This window comes from Rhinolophus sinicus, linkage group LG03 (genome assembly GCF_036562045.2).
Source record: "Rhinolophus sinicus isolate RSC01 linkage group LG03, ASM3656204v1, whole genome shotgun sequence".
Classification (NCBI taxonomy): domain Eukaryota; kingdom Metazoa; phylum Chordata; class Mammalia; order Chiroptera; family Rhinolophidae; genus Rhinolophus; species Rhinolophus sinicus.
In genome coordinates this window covers 27,275,949-27,295,648 of record NC_133753.1, presented here as the reverse complement: position 1 = coordinate 27,295,648, position 19,700 = coordinate 27,275,949, and the positions used below count along the sequence as shown (strand labels likewise).

The 19,700-nt window shown below is 43.9% G+C and overlaps 1 protein-coding gene across 15 annotated transcripts in view; it reads right to left on the bottom strand.

Annotated features, from left to right (window-relative positions):
* SLC8A3 (solute carrier family 8 member A3) overlaps nt 1–19,700 on the bottom strand; it is a 167,072-nt gene that overhangs the window by 110,873 nt on the left and 36,499 nt on the right. For 11 of the 15 annotated variants that reach the window (XM_074327287.1, XM_074327277.1, XM_074327281.1 and 8 more), the window contains 3 exons: nt 14,922–15,173; nt 12,190–12,321; nt 11,292–12,057 (listed from right to left, as the gene is read on the bottom strand). The gene's annotated coding sequence lies outside the window, so the exon portion shown is untranslated. Of the gene's footprint in view, nt 1–11,279; nt 12,058–12,189; nt 12,322–14,921; nt 15,174–19,700 lie in introns of all 15 variants that reach the window. The other 4 variants (XM_074327278.1, XM_074327284.1, XM_074327280.1 and 1 more) reach the window with 3 other exon arrangements.

The following is a 19,700-nucleotide window of genomic DNA, read 5'->3' as shown; positions in this document are numbered from 1 at the left end:
AAGAGCAGGGTAGGAATCCAGAGCCCTGAGGTCAAGCATCTAGAGTCCCAGAAACCTCTACCTCCTCTGGGAAGCCTTCCCTGATAATACCCTCTTCCTCCACTTTCCAAATGAGTCATTTACTGCCCTGTGTTCCTCTAGCACTTTGATCACCACTGAAGCACTTGTCACACTGACCTGGGCTTCTCTGTTTATATGTCCATTGTCTACACTCATGTAAACTCCCTGAGAGATTTCAATTCAATATAGGGAAGCTTTGTTTGTTTATTTATTTATGTGGGGGAGGGGTAGAGGAACAAAAGTGGTCACACTCGGTGAAAATCTATTGATAGGGCTCAGAGGTTGGACCTGCCTTCTGATATCCTCTCTGCCTCTAAAATTCTATGATTCAAAGGCTTGTGGATTCTATTATTCTAAGGCTTTGTTGATTCTTTACCAGACTCTATGAAGCCGGAGGATTTTGCCCTCTGCAACTCCTTGACAGATCTGCGGAGTCACAAACAATGACAGTGGGCCTGAGAGACAGGAAAAGGAAGGGCTTTGCCCACTTAAGTTGTGCTTCTCCCACTGCTAGATCTACACCTGCATTTAAGTCATTCCCCAAGGCAGACACAATAATGGAAGTAGGACCACGTGCTAGAGAGGGTTGTGCTTTGGAACAACGTTGGAGATCTAAAAAGTACAGACATCTGGATCCTTCTCCAGACCTAAGTTTTGAACTCACTGGGAGTGGAGCCTAGATATTTAGGTGTTTTGGGGGGATTTTTTTTTAAGTTCTTTAGTTGATTTTGAGGTACAGCCAAGGCGGAGAATCCTGGGAAAGAAGACAAGGAACATAGCCTGACAATGATATTTGCATCTCAGAGATTTCAACCAATAGGGACTTTCTTTGGACCAGGAGAAGGACTCAGGGTATCATGCGTTGACTCACAGGTGGGTACCACAAAGCCTTCCTATACACTCGACAAACACCCCACCCTCCTGGACTCTCCTTTACTTTCATACCTTGCCAAGGATAGTTAGCTTCAACTCCCTACCCACATAAGTAGGTCTTCCCTTTTTCTCTCTCCCTAACCCGCTGCCTGCTTGGTGTACACTTTTACTAAGGAAATGTAAAAGATCCAGCGTTCCCTTATCTTCACAGGAAAATGATGTTACCGATCCATTTTCAGCAGACATGTTTATACTTGTTTTCCCTCTCAGTGATGAGAGCTTAGGTGGCTGTGTCCACACATTCCCTCAGGGCCTCATTTGTGCATTTATTCACTCACGCATGCATTTGTATAAAACCCAGTCTATGTATCACAGGTTGACTTTCACTAAATTATGGTGAGAAGATTACTCTGATCTGTACCCAACTCATTTTTTTTTTTCACACTAAAAAAAAGAAAGAGAGAATAAAAGTTCCTAGAAGGAAGGAATTTTTATCTGTTTGGTATTTCTGTATCCCCAGTGCCTATACCAGTGCCTGGCATATAGTAGGTGCTCGGTATGTATTGATTAAATTGATACACTGAATAAATGTGCAAAAATAGAAGGCATAATACCCAGTGATTTCTCCCACTCTTGGCAGTGTTCAAATGAAGCATCCCATCTGTCAGGGATGCTATGAGCAAGGATTTTCAAATATGAGCAATATGAACAAAATATAATCTCCCTTTAGGAGCACATACTTCACTGGAGAACAGTGACAGAAAATGAAATAATTATAACAACACAAGTACTAGGTTTGGAAGCACGTGGAGTGTGCAAGAAGCACAGAAGATGCAAGGTGTGTGCTGCGTGGGATCCTCAGGGCCTGCTTCATGAACCAGGCAACTTTAGATTTAGGATTTAAAGAATGAACAGGAGGTAACTGGGTAAAAGCCAGCGAATGTCCAACAAAGGTAACAGAAAGCTGATGCTAAACAGCATGGCAGCCTTGAATGAGCAGGTCTGTTTAAAGAAGGTTGAGCAATGTGGCCAAAAACAGGGCACTTGAGAGAAGCTGCACAGATGAGTGAGGAATAGCTTGTAAAAGGCCTCGTACACCCAGCTAAGAAACTGGGGCATTATCTTGGAGGCACTAAGGAACCGCTGGAAGTTTTTATCATAGGAGGGACAAGATCAATGTTTTTCCTTTGGATAGCAGAGCTAGAGTGATGACAACATGGAAACTGGATAAATGAACAAAAGCAGGGCAAGACTAGAGGCAGAAGGATTAGTTCAGAGACTCTCCAGGCATTTGAGTGAGAGGGGATCAGAATGGGATGAGAGGCAAGGAGAGTAGGCCTGCTGGGGAAGGTGTGGATTTAAGAGTTCTTTCAATACATGTTGGATACTAACTGAAAATAGATGATAGGAAAGAAGAGGCAAAGCAAGGACCAAACCACATCAGGCACCTTCTTCAGCCACTGGCCCTGCAGAGTTCCTCCTGATTCAGGGATATACAGGCCCAAAGAAATGGAAGTTAAAGGAGTCAACACAAAACCATTGAATTTAGACACATGCTTAGTTTTAGGGACATCTTGTGCCTGTGAGACAAATGAGGCCAGTGAGAGTTCTGGGCTCTCCAGAAAGAGATCAGGAAGGTCCTGGAATTCAACCAAGGCACCAGAGTCAACATAGTAACTATTTGTGGATTCAACAGTCCAGACTGTGATAAGCTCTGGAGATGTAGTGATAAAGCAGGTCTGGTCCCTGCTGTGGAGCAGTGCAGAGACAAGTACACAAGATCAGTATGTAAATGTGAGCAAAGGCTTCTGGGATTCATGAACACGGAATGAGAGCATCATGGAGGGAGCGGAGTTGGATTTCTCATGTCTATGTCCAATGAAAATGCAGTTTCACATAAAAGAAAATTAACTCATGGGATGATGCACTGTCCCAAGGAAATACTGCCAGCTAAAAAAGTACAAAGTATTTTTTAAAAACTCCAAAATGTTGAGATAAACTCATATCCTAGAGTGACCAGAGAAAAGCCTGATTCTGCTCATCAGTTCATTTGTTGAGCACTTTACTCTATGCCCACCACAGTTGTAGGTTCTTTGAGGATTATTTCTGCCTGGATATGTTCTCACATTTATTGAGTTCCAAATATGTGTCACACTCTGTTCTCGCTACTGGAGAGTCAATATTATATCTTGTATGGACTACTGCAATACTTGCCAATCTTGCCCCATCTCTTACAGTCTAGTTTCCACAGCCAAAAAAGTCTTTTTAAAATGTGAATCAGATCATCCAATTCTTTGCAATCTTCTCTTCCTACAGAAACTCCTGCTTCCTTACTGACTTCTAACTCACTGCCTTTAACTCCCAACACTTTGTTTTGCTGCTTCCACGCTTCACTCCAACTAAGGCGGAGCTCTCTAAGCTTCTAGAACACGCCAAGCATGGACCTGGCCCTAGGATCTTGGCATTTACTGTTCCCTCTGCTTGGAACACCCTCCCCCTAAAGATCTCAAAAGATCACTTTTTTATTTCATTCAGGTCTCAAATGCCCCTTTCTCAGGTGCTTTCCCCGCTCATCTTACTAACAGTGGTCTTGTCCCTGTCCTCCAGCACAATCTGTCACATCATTTTTCATTTTCTTTCTAGCACATAGCATTTGCTGACATCATCATTGTTTTTGTTTGTTTGATCATTGGTTTATCATAAAATATGAACCGCAGGATAGCAGGAAACCTGTTCTTGTTGTTCACCACAGTATTCTCAAGGTGCTGACTAAGTGAGTGTCAGTATTTGTTGAGTGGATCAATGATAAATCTGCAAGATTCAGTGTGGAAAGATGCACCTGTGAGGAGAGACTTCAAACTTCCTGGGTAGAGAGGTAAATGGTTAAAGCCAATGGTCTCAGAGAACAGGCAGATTTGTTCATTCAAGAACCAACAGGACCACATAGTGTTTGAACGACCCCTGTGAGGCTGTTTCTAAACAAAATTCCTTCTTTCTACCGTAGCCCTCTCATTGGCACCTGACTTTTTCTCCAGTGTGTGACATAATGACCAACATTTATAGTGCACCATTCAACAAGTATTAAGCAACACTACGTGCCAGCAGCTTACAAAGGCCTTCTCGCTCATATGATCTCATTTAATCCTGCTTGTGAGGATATTCATACAGATGAAGAAGACTGTGGCTTGGAGAACTGCCAAGAGTTTCCATGCCAATAAGTAATGGAGCCAGAACCAAACATTGGTCCTATGGTTGCCAGAGGTGTCCTTCTACCAGGCTGGAAGGAGTGTCATGTCAGCAAGGACCAAGAGAAAACATTCCCTGCCACTGAAAGGAAATCAGGGCTGGGTCAGGGGAGTGAGAAGCCCAGGGCAGCTGAGGGGGCACTGTTTCTGCCCCTGCCTGTTCCCCAGAGAGAAGCATCGGGGCCCTATCTTTTGGGGTTCCCCATGAAGAGAGGGCTGACATCCTCCTGCCCTGTGACCCACCCATCAAGGGGAAGCTGGTGATTAGCTGCCTTTACGGCCCTTTCCCTCAGCTCATTCTCCAGGAGCCTGATTTATTTTAATGCCATTTAATTTCTCTTAACTTTTAAATGTTGAAATATGGAATTAACTCATATTGTTGCCTGACTGAAGGAAAAACAGGCTCTGGCAAGCTGTGAAAGTCATCTCTCTGAAGTGTGCTACGGAATTCTCTTGTAATATCAGCTCTGGGGGTGCTCTGGGTCCCCCTTCCACAAGAGGGTGCTAGGAGCAGATGCCTAGGACTTCCAGCAGATCTAGCCACTGTTTTTGCAGCTGTGTTTTCTCTCCCCACTTCTCTAATAAGTTCCCTCAAATGTGACTCCCCCATTAATTCCTTCTGAGGGGCTGGAAGGCACAGGCTCAGGATGATTCTTCTGGTCTCATAGTGGGGGTGAGGGGAGGAGTACAGTGGTCTGGTAGGGGGTGGGCAGAGCCTCTGGAAAGCCACTGAGCAGAGTGATTCCACAGAGACTCTCAATAGAGCGTGCACAGCTCAAATACATCCTTCCTGGATGGAAAAGCAATGGTAGAAGTGCAGGAGTTGAGACAGGAATGGCTGGAGCATTTGAGGGCCAAGGGCATTGCCTGTCATTCTATGAATGCCCTGGAGTGTTACAGTGGGACGTGACTCCACACAGAAGTGCCAACCTAGGGCCATCAGGGCACTCAACCAGCTCAGGGTGCCTCTCGCAGGCCAGACATCCAGAGAGTAGAGTTGGCTGGTCATGTTGACCACTAGAGAGCCAATGTGACAACAGATACACTGGGGGCTTCAAACTGCAGCTAGAAGATTCTGAAATGAAAGATACTGTCAGTACTAAAAATATTCTTAGCAGGAGGCAATCCACAGGGTGTGGAACAAGACTCATAATACAGAATTGTCAGGCCAGGGAGGTAGCTTAAAAGTCAACATATGCAACATAACCTTCTTTGATGGATAAGGAATGTGAGGCCCGGGGCACAGAAGTGGGTCATGCCTGTGGTTGTCATAAGTGACAAGAACCAAAATATACCTTTCTCACCACCAGTTCAATGCTGCTTCTGTTCCATAATGTTGCCTGCTCCTGGTTTGATTTTTGACTCCACCACAGCTTCTTTTATGATGAATGGGTTAGACCCCCTTTTCTTGACCTTGTTTCACCTGCCTCAAAAGTGAGGCAGGTTACTCATTTACTAATTCATTCATTTTTCATTGAACACCCACTGTGTTTCAGGTATCATGCGACAGAGAGTAGAGGGAGAAAAAGCACTTGGTCCAGGAGGGGAGGTAAATCACATGGAAAAAACAAAATAATCACACACACACACACACACACACATACACACACTTTAATAAGTATAAGGGCCTCATGAAAAACAGATGCTGTGTTATCAAAATTCAGAGGAAGGAAGCCTTCCCATCAGGAAGAGGCATTTGAATTGGACGTTAAAGAACAGGTAGGATTCTTAGAGACAGGTAAACCACGAACAAAAGCGCAGAAGAGGAAAGGACAAGTTTACCTGGGTGCCCACACGGAAGGTGTAAAACGTGAGACTAGACATGAGTGGTAGATCAGGCCCCGGTGGAGCTGGACTGGCACAAGTAATGGGAGGCCCTTCAAAGGTTTTTGGTGTAGGAAAATGACCAGCCCATAAGGGCGTTTTAGGAGAGGAATCTTGTCACAGGCATTAAAATGAATTGAAGGAGGAGGAGGTTGAAGTTGGGAAGATGTTAGAAAGCGATTTGTCACAGTATCGTAGTAACTACTTTACACAGGTAGGTAAGGATTCAGTGGGAAAATCAATGAAAAGCACTTTGCAACAGAGTAGCTGACAGGTGGTAAACACACACATGTTGGCTGCTTTAATAGTAGTAAATATTATTATCTTTGCTATTCTGTAAGAGGTTATCAGCTCTGTACTTAGGTTGTAGAAGTACAGATAGAGAAGAGGGGGGTGGACTTAACCAACATTCACGATACTTGAAGGACAAGGGAGAGGAGTCCAAGATTAACTTGGGGATTTGGGAGCCAGAGTGACCGGAAGTTGGCTGGTGTCATCAATAGAAAAGTAGGAAGTCAGGAGGAACAACTCCTTAGGACAAAGATGAGGTCAGTTTAGTGAAACTTCCACTTGAGTTGCTGGTGGCACATCCTATTGGAGACACTGTGAAAGTGGCTGGAAACAAGACACTGGGCTTGGAGAGCTAGAGTCATCGACTTGAACTATCCGCCCTGGAGTAACAGCACAAACCACTGCAGAGACTGCTGAGCGCTAACGGACAAGGAGAAGATGGGAGAAAGGAGAAAATATTGGAGAGGAAGTGGAAGAGGGACCACCTAGAGGATTAGTGGGACCTGGAGGGTTCAGTGTGACAGAAACAAAGAGCAGAAAGTTTTAAGAGCTAATGGTCAATCTTATCTGATGGGGGTAAGCAGAGGGGGGAGCTATAGATAGACATCAGGAATAAGTTATATTTGGGGGAATGAGAAGTCCTTGATGGATGAGACTTGGGCAGAAGGTGGGGAACAATGGGAAAGCAAGGGGCTAAATGAATGAATGAGTGATGAGGAAATAGAGACAGATGATTACTCTAAAACTGCAAGAGTTTATTGAAAGCAAGATGGGAAGAGAGAATGATGGGAGTGGGAGGAACTGGACAAGTGATGCACTTTTTAGGATGGGGTTTGTTGAGCGTGCTTACAACTGGAGGGAGGGATTCAATGTTGAAGGAGAAAGAGCCCGGGGCAAGTTGATGACGGCAGGGCACGGGTGACTCCTGGGCACCATACAGGAGGAAAAGGGAGATCTTTTTCACTCTGAGACTAGTGACAGGGAAAGATGAAGAACAAAGTGGGGAGGTCAGGGTGCAAAGGAAGAACATCAACCAAGCTCACACTCTCTGGCTTCATTCCCTAGGGCGAACACAGCAGTGCGGGACTACGAGGTCTTCTCCTCTCAAGTCATTTGGAAATTACCACATGGGCGCCAGGGCAGGATTATTGTTTCCATTCTCACTTCTGGGTCCAGTCCCCACATGACCCAGCGTTCTTGCATACAACCAGGAAAGCACTATTTGTCATTCCAAATATCAACTCAGTCAGTGCTACTTGGGCCATTCCAAATTATATCCAGGATGAAATAGAGCTGTTTCCTTAGTAAACATGATTCTGTATACCATATCCAAATACCATTGATTCTGGAATTAGCCTTTATTCACTCTGCACATTATCAAAAAAATACCCATATACATACACATGCGATTCTTTCTATCTAGATGTCTTGCTCAGTGGTCTCTATGGATCTAAATATAGATCTAAATCCTTACCCCTCCAGGCTTCTTCTTCAGACCTTCCCCATGTTCTGGGGTTCTCCTTGCTTTGCAGCTCAGTAGGTCAGGAAGTGTGTTTTACACCTGCTGGAGCCGCTTTTCCTTTCCCCTGAGGTGCCCTGCCCAGTGTTGGGTTTAGAGTACCCATTCAAAAACTAAATAGACAACCAAACATAAACCAATCTCATTAAAGAAAATAGTGGAACTTCTTCCTAGAAGGGCAGCTCTGGTTTGTATGCTAAAACAGAAAGAGGAAACCCCTGACCCCTCCCTCACCAGCGACCAGGGCAGTGATACACCCCAGTTTCTAATATAGCCTCCTAACTCCCTGACTCTCTCTTCCTACAGTTCAGTCTCCACATACTATCTAAAATGCAAATCTGACCATACACTTCAGTACTACAAACCTTCCTAAGCCCCACTGGAAACTCAACGGAAATCTTTAGTGTGGAGTACATGCCCTGCAAGGTTTGGCCCCCAGAGCTTCTCCAAACTCATCTCCCCGAATTTTAGCCTCTGTCTTCAGTCATTTAAAGAGCTCTCATCCACTTTAAGCATTTATATACTGATGCCTTCACTCATAACACTTTCTCCCCACGGCTCCTCTCCCTGCTTTCACCAAAGCCAACTCCTACCCATCCTTTCTTTCTGGGATGAGCTGTCCCTAGGAGTCCTCCTCTAGAGAAGTGACCTTCCTATATGCCGCCATTGCACCTGGGATCTACTCTCCACTGAAAGGAATCACCTTATGTGGATGGTAATTGTCTGTTCACTAGTTGTTTATCCCTGGTGGAATGAATGTATGTTTAGGAGGAAAGGGACCATTCTACTATTATTATTATTATCACTGTCATTATTATTTGTCTCTGTACCTAGCAAATTCCAGACACAGTAGGTTGTTGCTAAACGTTTATTGAATAAATAACTGGCTGAATAAATAACGAATGTTTTTTCTTCTGCAGTCCAACGTATTTCTGAACCCAATATTTGAAACTCTCGGCAAAGCCACCAGGCTTGAGTGAAAAGGGAGTTCTCTTCTCTTCTGATCTGACCTTGGTAGCTTGAAAAGAAGCCAAGATGTGTGACACATTCCCCCAAATCCAGATTGTGGGCAATTCAGACAGGGGAAAAATGCCCACAACGACTACTCGTGGACAATACCAGAAACTATGCCCAGATATTGTACCAGGGACTGCCTTACACAGGGACAGGGCAGGGTTAGGGCAACAAGACACTGCCTTAGCTTTAGGGTCCCAGCCTAGGGAGGAGCCCAAGGGAAGGGAATGTTTGTACAGGGTCAATCTGATAAACCTCTTCCCCCTTCTCTGCCCAGGAGGCTGTGGAGGGCAGTACAAGAGATGCTGAAGTGGAGATCAGAGGAGCAGGAGCAGAGAGGAGAGGTACCTCGTCCTTCTAAGCCCATTCATTTAACCAACATTTACTGTGTGCCTATTCTATGCCAGGCACAGTGCTAGGCCCTGGGGATACAATGTGAACAAACTTACCATCTATCTGTCCTGCCTTCACGCAGCTTACTATCTACATGTGTGACTGCCATTATTCAATCACTTAAATAAACTTAAATGTGCATCTTTAAATTACTTCAAAATAACCGTTTCAGATTATGGGTATGTAACATAGGGGGATCTGGCCTCGGCAGGGAAGGTATGGAACACTTCCTTGAGGGAGTAACTGATGAAGAAAGAACTGAAGGGCGAATAGGAGGACAATAGACACAGACAGGGCTGGACTTCGGGAGTGTTGGAAGAACAATAAAGAGTTCCAGGTAGAGGAAACTGCATGAACAGCTTTCCTATCCTCCTTAAGTTCAAGAACCACTTCAACCAAATTCAGTTCTGTAGGCGCCATCTGCTTCTTCTCAACCCAATAACTATAATTTTATTTCAAGAAAAATGAGGTTATTGAGTGGACTTTTGTGTGAGGACTGCCAATAGGAAAAAGAAATGTAGATTGCAGTGAGGGGCTGGGGTAATCAGCCCCCACCCAGTCACCCCAAGCTCTCTGATCATCAACCATCCTCATTTGAAGAACTGCAAAGCCTGTAGGGGCAAGTTCCTCTCAAACTTGGATCCAGTGCGGCTGGCAGAAGGAAGGGCCAGCGAGAGGCCAAGGGCCATACCACCGAGTGAAGTGATCCCCCTATTTCAGGAAGAGCACGGCCCAGCAGCTATATTTGAAAATCGAGGTAAACAAGAGCTAGCTCAAGTGGACGGGGCACAACAGCTGTGGAAGATTAATAACACACGGCTGCAAGTCACCAGGTTACCAGAGGCCCGAGGCTTCCTTCCCTTTTGGTGCCTCACCAGTAGGCCGGATGTGCTCCCGTAACTCACTCACAACTCCCTCCGCTTGGGGTGTTTTTTGACCATCCAGGAGCTCCACGCCTTGCTCCCAGCTGCGGCCTGCGTTTTTGAAAACCTGTCCCCAGTTTCAATCCATCTGCCCGAGAGACCAAACAACCAAACGTTCTGGGTTTTCTAATCGTCAGAAGAGAGAGGAAATATGGGGGTAAAGGCGGGCAGCAAATGAGTAAATTGAAGGCACTGCATTAAAGGGGCTTGCCTATTTAACCAGCCCCCCTCCCGACACGGTTAAAAATAAAAGTGAATAAAGACCAAAAGCTGCTTTTTCCCTCCCGGAGCAAATAGCTTTATCTCCCCCAGTGGTTCGGGTCCTCAGGGCAGGGCAGGCAGAGTCTGCTGGAGCAGCTCCAACCTCTGAATGAGGGTGTGTGAGTGTGTGTGTGTGTGTGTGTGTGTGTGTGTGTGTGTGGTTGGTGAGGGGGGTTGTCGGCGCGCGGAAGGGGGGGTAGTTACATCCCTCGCTTCTTGCCACCTGGCCCCAGATCGCCCAGAGCAACGCGGTCTGGGGAGCACAGAACAGGAGAAACCCTCCTCCCCGCCCCTTGGCCGCCGCGGGCTGATGCGCTGGGGCTGCAGTTCCTGACCCGCGGCGGTGGCGTCCGGACGTTGGGGTGCGCGCGTGCCTGTGCGCACGCGGGCGCGCGCCTCGTGAAAACCCGCTGCCCTCCTAGTCCCCACACCCGGTGGGCACTCACAGCCCAGGAGCACAACACGCCCTGGCACAGCCAGCGGACACATGCATCCAGCACGCAACACAGCAGTCAGCCTCCCCGATGCGCACCCGCCGCTAACCTAGCAAATCCGCGACCCGACTGCACACACACATGCCCAGGCATCTCTTTCTGCGCCCGCCTCACCAACCCCCTGCGAGACACTCACTCTGCCAGAACGCAACACCCTCCCCTCCAGAACCGCATACACCACGTAGACTTTCCGGGGCACCCTCCCCCCACCTCTTCAGACACTAAGCCCTCAGGAAGGCAGTTTATATTAATGATCTTGAGAACTAACTTAATAGACACCATTATTCACAACTAGGAACCCTCTTGGGGAACACCCCCAAGCCCCCAACCTCAGCCTCCCTCGTCTCGGCCGCCCGCTGAGGGGGAAGGGCAGGAGGCTCACCTCATTACTCACCGTTTCCTCTCGGTCTCCCGAGCGGAGTGGGCAAGTGAGGTGGTGAGGTAGGTGCGCGAAGCCCCCGCCACCTGGCTTCTCACCGGCCGCCGCGGCTCATCGCCCCCGCGGGCTGCCCGCCGGCCGCAGCCGCGTCGGGGGCATGTCAGTCCGTCGCTGCCCGCCGGTTGTGGGCTCGCAGCTATCAGGGAGCTGCGGGGAAGCGCATCTGGAGCGCGAGGGCTGGGGCCAGGGCGGGGGGTGGGGCCTAGGAAGGGGTCCCTCGGCGCCGGTTTTAGGAGCAGAGAAAACCTGTCCGAAGACCCCCGGAAATCCCTGACCGGGGGAACGGACTCGGGACTAAGCCCGGGAGAGACCCGGAGTCCCGGCCGCCGGGAGCGGGGGGATCCCTGCCGGGAGGGGCAGAAAGGCGAGCAGCCCGGCGCGCCCTGGCGGCTCCGAGGGACCCCGGCTTGCAGTCGCTTCGCGGGGGCTTTCCCGGGGCTGGGAGAGCGCCGGCTCTCCGCCTCGCACGCCGTCACCGCGGGCGATGTCTCGGCCTCGCCGCGCGCGGAGGGGCTGGTTTCTGGGCGAGCCGAGAGCTTTGCCCACTAAGCTGCAGCAAGAAGCCAAATCAAAAAGCCAATCTCCAAGCCTCCAAACCGAACGTCACCCTATCAGCTGGGAGAGAGCGAGGTGCACGGAATGACAAGCCGCGCGTATTTATCTTCGCCCGTAGATGGGGGGAGTTTTCAGATCAGCAGCGGGGAAGTCGAGCCGGCACCTCCTGGAGTCCAGAGAGACCCGAGTACCGAATGCAGACCAAACCCCTAGCCGGCGGCCACCCACCCAATCGTTGGAGCCTGGCGCCGGGCGCCGGCCGGCCAGCGGCAATTCCAAGACCGCGGCACGTCCTGACCTGGATTCCGCCGAGTCCGGAGCTCCCGGGCAGCAGGCGGGGAGGGCGGGCAGGAGGGCGCGCGGCACCGGCACCCCTTGTCCTCAGGAGACGCCGCCTGCAATTCCGAAACTGAGTCTCCACCAAACACATCTGTGGGTTTTAAATATAGCAGGGGACGATTACCCAGGCAGGGTCCACCCAGGCCTAGGGGAGGGGTTGAGGGGGAAGGAGGTTGGCAGTGGAGGGAAAATAAAACTCCCTTTTTCCCCCTCTTTTTTTCTTCTGTTGTTGGTGCAGAACTCTGTCATTTTCTCAACCCAAATCAAACAACAGCTTGTGAGAGACGCTTGGGTGAGCACTGGTATGTTGGTTTTAGGTTTTTAAGGCTAAAAATAAGAGGGGGCTGTCTCCCAAATTGCTGCTTACTCTGGGCCTGGAGCCTGGAAGAGAGATGGTCCTTTGAAGCAGTAGCAGAACTAGGGTTTGGGGCTTGGCTCAGGCGAAGTGTACACATGTAGTCTTAAATCAAATGACTGTAATTTCTGCTATATTTGTCTGGCTGGGTCCTGGAGGCATGAGAGGTGGGCAGGCCTCTCCTAAGAAAGGGGTTTCACTTTCCCTAGTTTATCCATGGCATTAGGCAGATCTAAAATGATCGTGGTGGCTGGCCTTTTGTAAAGACACCAGTGTAGATTCTGGGACAGAATGTAAGGGTGGGAAGTTGTTCCTCTCCAGCCTCTGCTGCCTAAAGCCAAACATGAGGGGCCAACAAAATAATGCTTAGAAGTATCGGCACCTTCTTAGGGCCAGGCGCCCTGCTAATGAATATGTTCATTGCTAGAGGCAGAGGGACTTGTGTGGGTTCTCTGAGTTTTAGATAAACTGAAATAACAAAACCCAACTCTGCATTCCGAGCCTCCAAATCCTCACCTATAAAATGCAAGCAATAATAATAATACTCATCCCATGGAGTTGTGAGGATTCAGTGAGATTACAGTTTCTGGTATAATTCCCAAATGTTAATACAGTATGTTAATTTTCTTTCTCCTCCCAACCCTGCTTCTCTCCCACTGTAAGTTCTACAACTGACTTTTCTCCTTTGAACATTAGAGTATCACTTTCCTTTCGCCCCACCCCACTATATGCATGCAGGGATGGAAGACAGTGAATTTGATGACAACCTACCTTCAGTTTCTTCCATTATTTATTCCTTTATTTCTGATTGTGCTAGAAGTCAAGGAGATTTTCACAGAAAAGCCAGCAAGCAAGATATTTATCATTAGTATTAGGAACAAGAGCCACAAACTTCATTTTCAAGCTGGGAGGAAACTTGGAATGAAAGAAGTGAGGAGATTTGACCCAATCACAGAACTCAGCAAGGGACAGAATCTGTTATGAACTGAACTGTGCCCTCCTCCCCCACGTCCCCAAGTATATATCAAAGCAGTAACCTCCAGTACCTCAGAATGTGGCTGCAAAGAGGTAATTAAAGTGGGGCCATTAGGGATGGGCCCTAATTGAACGACTTGGTGTCCTTATAAGAAGAGATTAGTGCACAGACAGAGGGAAGACCATGTGAAAACACAGCAAGAAGGCAGCCATCTACAAGCCAAGAAGAGAGGCTTCAGAAAAACCAAACCTGCTGACTCCTTGATGTGTGAGAAAATAAAGTTCTAGCCTCCAGAGTGTGAGAAAATAAAGTTCTGTTGTTTAAGCCACCCAGTTGGTGGTATTTTGTGATGGCAGCCCTAGCAAACTAATACAGAATCCAAGTATTCTGGCTGATCTGTGAGTCCTTGTTATAGTCCAACTTCAAGGAGTTACCTAGGGTTATTTGGAACCTTGAAGCATCCTGGATTTTACAATTTAACAAAAGGGAAGCAAGGAAAGCAGCTTTATTGAATGCCCGCTATGACACTGTGCTATGTGTTTTTACATGTGTTATTTCACTCAATAAATATTTGTTGGGTGCTGCGTACTACCGTGTTTCCCAGAAAGTAAGACCAGGTCTTATATTAAGGTTTGCTCCAAAAGACACACTAGGGCTTATATTCAGTAGATATCATCCTGAAAACTCATGCTAGGCCTTATTTTCCCAGTTAGGTCTTATTTTCAGGGAAACACGTATTCTAAGTGCTGGGGACACAGCTGTGAACAATGAAGATAAAAATTCCTGCCCTTGTGGAACCTACGTTCTAAAGGAAGGGACAGATGATAAAAAAATAAAATCCAGGGAGCATGTTAAATGGTAAGTGCTATGGAAAAAAAATGAAGAGAGAAGGATAAGGACGACAAGGACAGCTGAGGAAGGGAGGGGACATTGTTAGACTTTTTAATTAAAGAGAGTTGGGGAGTTTGTTCTGGAAGCTTCATTGAGAAAGTGATGGTTGTGTAAGAACCCAAAGGAGATGGGGGAGGGAACCATCTGAAAGAAGACGGTTCCAGAACAGCAGCTGCCAAGGCCCTCAAATAGGAGTCTATCAGACCTGTTCAGGAAAAATTATTTTATTTAGCACTCACCTCCACATGGAGAAGAGCATATTGCACCTTTATCTAGAGAAGAAGAAATCTCAGATGGGTCAAGTGACTCCCATTAAGGTCATACAGACAGGAAGTAGTAAAACCCTGCTGTCTCCAGAGGCTGCCAGTTGATGGGGCTGATGGAATGAATAGTTAAGAACTGGCCATGTAATGATAATAATAATAATAGAACATGCCATGTGGCTTCTCAGTTATTCCCCATTACTTACCGTTATTATGTCCCAGGACTCCATAAGTTGGTGCCTCTGCAAACGTGGGGCCTCAGGTACTTCCCAAGCAGCAGCCCTGACTGCTTTTGCCACCATTCGCTCTTCATTCCACACAAGCCATAGTGTTACTGGTCACAGGTGCCGCTGTACCCAGGTGCCAGCATTTCACCGCCCCAGGACTGTATAATCTGACAGCAGTTAAGAGAAGGCAGGAGCAGACAATCAAGTTGAAGTTTACGTTCTGGAGCAGCTCTGTAGGGGAGACAAAAGTTTCATAAGCAAAGTTTGATATTAGGGTAGTTTAGTGAGACATAATTCCTCCCTGTATGTTATATCATTTTTAACCTTCTTATAACTTTTATTTCCAAAATTTGTCATTAATTATTTTCCTATTTTTTCTTTAATAAAATTGTTTGTTCAAGTAGAACATATACAGACAAGTGCACGAGTCATTAAGTATAAACTCAAAGAATTTTCACAAACTGAATACATTTCACTTAATCATCACCCAGAGCAATAAGTCTACCAGTGTCCCATATACTCTGATGCCCTGACAAGTCACACTTCCTCCTTCTCTTCAAAGGTAACTGCTTTCTTGACTTCTAAAACCATTTCTTGATGTGATTTTGAACTTCATGTAAATGGAAGCATAAAATGTATCATTGTGTCTGCTCAACATTATACTTGTAAGATTTATCCATATTGTGTGTAGTAACAGTTTATATTTCATTGCTGTAGTGTTCCCACTGAATGAATATGCCACCACTTCTCATTCGGCTCTTGATCGACAGCTAACTTGTTTCCAATTTTTTATTATTTTGAATAATGCTACTATAAACATTTGCATACATGTCTTCTGCTTCACATATGTACTCACTTCTCTTGGGTATATATACCTAGGAATGGACTCGCTGGCTCAAAAGTTTTGTGAATCTGCAGTTTTAATTAATAATGACATTTTTCAGTTGTTTGTACACTGAATTTACACCTCCCCTCTCCAGCAGTGTTGCACCATATTCTTGGCAACACTTAGTATTGTCAATCTATTTAATTTTACCCATTCTGGTGGGTGTGTATTTAACTTTAATTTGTGATTTTCATTTGCATTTTATTAGTGACTTTTAAAGTGGGAAATTTTTCATACATGTATATAGCTTTTTCATACATGTATTTAGCTTTTGGATATCCTCTTTTGTTAAGTGTCTGTTCAAGTCTGTTGCTTATTTTTCTATGAAGTTGTCTGTCTTTTTCTTATTGACCTGTGGAGGTTCTTTACATATTCTGGATATGAGACCTTTGTTGTTACATGCATTGCAAATATCTATCTTCTTTTCATTGGAGAAGATATTGGCTTGCCTTTTCATTCTCTTAATTATGTCATTTGATGAATAAAAATTCTTAACTTTCATATAATACATTTATCATTTTTTTCTTTATCCCAGGTGCTTTATGATTCCTGTTCCTTTGTGTATCCATGGTCATTAAGATATTTTTCTTTGTTAGCTTCTAGAATTCTTAGTTTTTAATCTTTCAAATTTAGATCTAGAATTCTCCTGGAATTTCATTTTTGTATTTAACTTTAAGTAGGGGTGAAATTTCATTTTTTTCATATAGATATACAAATGACCCAGTACAATTTGTTAAAAAGAGATCATTTCACCTGCAATATCACATTTGATATAAACCAAGTATTTGTGTATGTATGGGTCTGTTTATGGACTCTATTCTGTTTTATTGGTTTATTTTTCTATTATTTTATTCACATCCTACTGTCTCAATTACTGTAGCTTATAAGAACTCTTGATATCTAATAGAATGTGTGTTTTTGCTTTGTTCTTCTTCATGAGCATCTTGGTTATTCTTGGCCCTTTTCAGTTACACATAAATTTTAGAATCAGCTTGTCAGATTTCACAAAAATGCCTGCTGGGATTTTAATTAAGATTGCACTGAATCTATAAATCAATTTAAAGAGAAGTGACATCTTTACAATATTGAGTCTTTTGACCCATGAACATAAATTATGTATTTATTTAGATTGTTTTTAATTTCTCCCAATACTGCTTTAAATTTTTCAATGTACAGGTTTTGCACATATTTCTTTAGATTTATTCCTAGGTATTTAGGTTTTATGATGCCAAGTAAATGGTACTGTTTTCTTTTTGTTGTTAAACAAAATTTCATGTTAAATTGTTTTTTATGGTAAATAAAAATACATTGATTTTTCTATACTGACTTTGTATACAGTGACATTGCTAAATTTACTTTTAATTCTAATAGTTTATTTGTAGTTTTTGTTTGTTCATTTTTCTCATATATCACCATGTTTGAAAATTTTTTCCTTTCAAATTCTTTTTTTTTTCTTTGTACTGTTAGCATCTCAAATACAATGATAAATAGAAGTGGACACAGTGAGAATCTGTTTCTTTTTTGATCTTAATGGAAATGCTTTCAACATTTTCCCATTAAATATCATGTTTGCTATATATTCTCTATAGGAAATATTTATGATATTAAGGAAGTTCTCTTTAATTTCTAGTTCCTTAAGTTTTTTTAATCATAAACTTGTATTGAATATTATTATCAAATGCGTTATTTTCATCTATTGAGACGATTATGTTTTTTCTTAATCTGGTAAATTAAATAAAGTGGTAAATTATATGGACTCATTTTTTTTAATGTTAAACTAAGTTTACATTCCTGAAATAAAGTTATATTGGTTTTGATGTACTATCCTTTTATGTGTTTACTGGATTTGGTTTGCTTACAATGTATTAAGATTTCTGTATCTATATTCATGATAGAAACTGGTCTGTAATATTCTGTTCTTGTAATGTTCTTGTCAGATTTTGGTATCAAGGTTTTCTGACCTCATCAAATATGTTGGGAAGTATTTCTTCTTCTCTATTTTCTGGAAGAGTTTGTGTGACATTGGTGAAGCAAATCTGGGATTGGAGTTTTTTTAATGTGAAATTATTTTCTAATTAGGTATTCAAGTTCTTTAATAAATTATATTAGCTTTCTATGGCTGCTGTGACAAATTACAACAAATTTAGTGGCTTAAAACAATGTCAGTTTATTATCTTACAGTTCTGAAGGATAGACATCAAATATGGTTCTCAGTGGTATGGCAGGGCTGCACTTCTTTTTCGTGGCTCTAAGGGAGAATCCTTTTCTTTGCTTTTCCAGCTTCCTAAGGTGACTCACTTGACTCATGACCCTTTTCTTCCATCTTCAAAGCCAGCAATATTGCATCTTTCGGATTGTTCTTTTTTTAGTCACATCTTTCCCTGACTACAAGTGGGAAAGGTTCTCTGCTTTTAAAGACCCATGGTGATTAGAATGGGCCTACCTGGATAATCCAAAATAATCTCTTTATATCAAGGTCCTTAATTTAATCACATCTGCAAAGGGCCTTTTGCTATATAAAGTAACTTTATTCACAGGTTCCAGGGATTAGGACTTCGGCACCTGTGGGAGGCCATTATTCTGTCTACTGCACAGATATTTTAGTTAAATTTAACATATATTTAGATTTTCTATTTCTTCTTATTTCAGTATAAGTTGTGTTTTTTAAGGAATTACTCCACTTCATATACATCGTCAAATTTATTGGGATATTGTTGTTCATAATATGCTCTTTTAATGTTTTTTTTATTAGTTTCAGGTGTACAAAACAATGTAATAGTTAGACATTTGTCATTTATACTCCTTATAAAATGATAACACCCCCCCTCCCCCAACCTACTACCCCTCTGACATCGCAAACAGCCGTTACATTTCCACTGTCTCTATTCCTAATGCTGTACTCCACTTGTGATTGTATGTGTGTGTGTGTCTGTATATACACACACATATATATATATATAAAATTATAGTTGACATTCATTATTATTCAGCTTCAGGTGTACAGTTCAGTGATCAGGCATCTACACCATCCATGAAGTGGTCTCCCTAATAAGACAAGTGTCCATCAGATACCCTATAAAATCTTTACAACATTATTGACGATATTCCCCAAACTGACTTTCATATCCCTGTGGCAATCTTGTGGTTACCAATTGTGCTTTCTAATCCCCTCACCTCTCCCTCATCCCCACCACCCCTCCCATCTAGCAATCCTCAGTTTTTCCTCTATATCTCTGAGACTGTTTCTCATTTGTTCGTTCGTTTATTCTTTTCTTTAGATTCCACATATAAGTGAGATCATATGGTATTTGTCTTTCTCTGTCTGACTTATTTCACTTAGATAATGTTCTCTAGGTCCATCCTTATAGTTGCAAATGGTAAGATTCCATTCTTCCTTATGACCAAGTAATACTCCATTGTATAAACGTACTATAGTTTCTTAATCCAGTCGTCTACCAATGGGCATTTCGGTTGTTTCCATGTATTGTGTATAGTGCTGCAATAAACATAGAGGTGCATAAATTTTTTCAAATTAGAGTTTTGGATTTCTCTGGATAGATACCTAGGAGTGGAATTGCTGGGTCATAAGGTAGTTTCCATTTTCAGTTGTTTGAGATACCTCCATACTGATTTCCAAAGTGGCTGCATCAATCTGCAATCCCACCAACAGTGCACAAGGGTTCCCTTTTCTCCACATCCTCGCCAGCACTTGTTTGTTGATTTATTGATGATAGCCATTTTAAATGGAGTGAGGTGGTATCTCATTGTGGTTTTTATTTGCATTTCTCTAATGATTAGTGAGGTTGAGCATTTTTTCATGTCTATTTGCCATCTGTATGTCCTCTTTAGAAAAATGTCTTTTCATGTCCTCT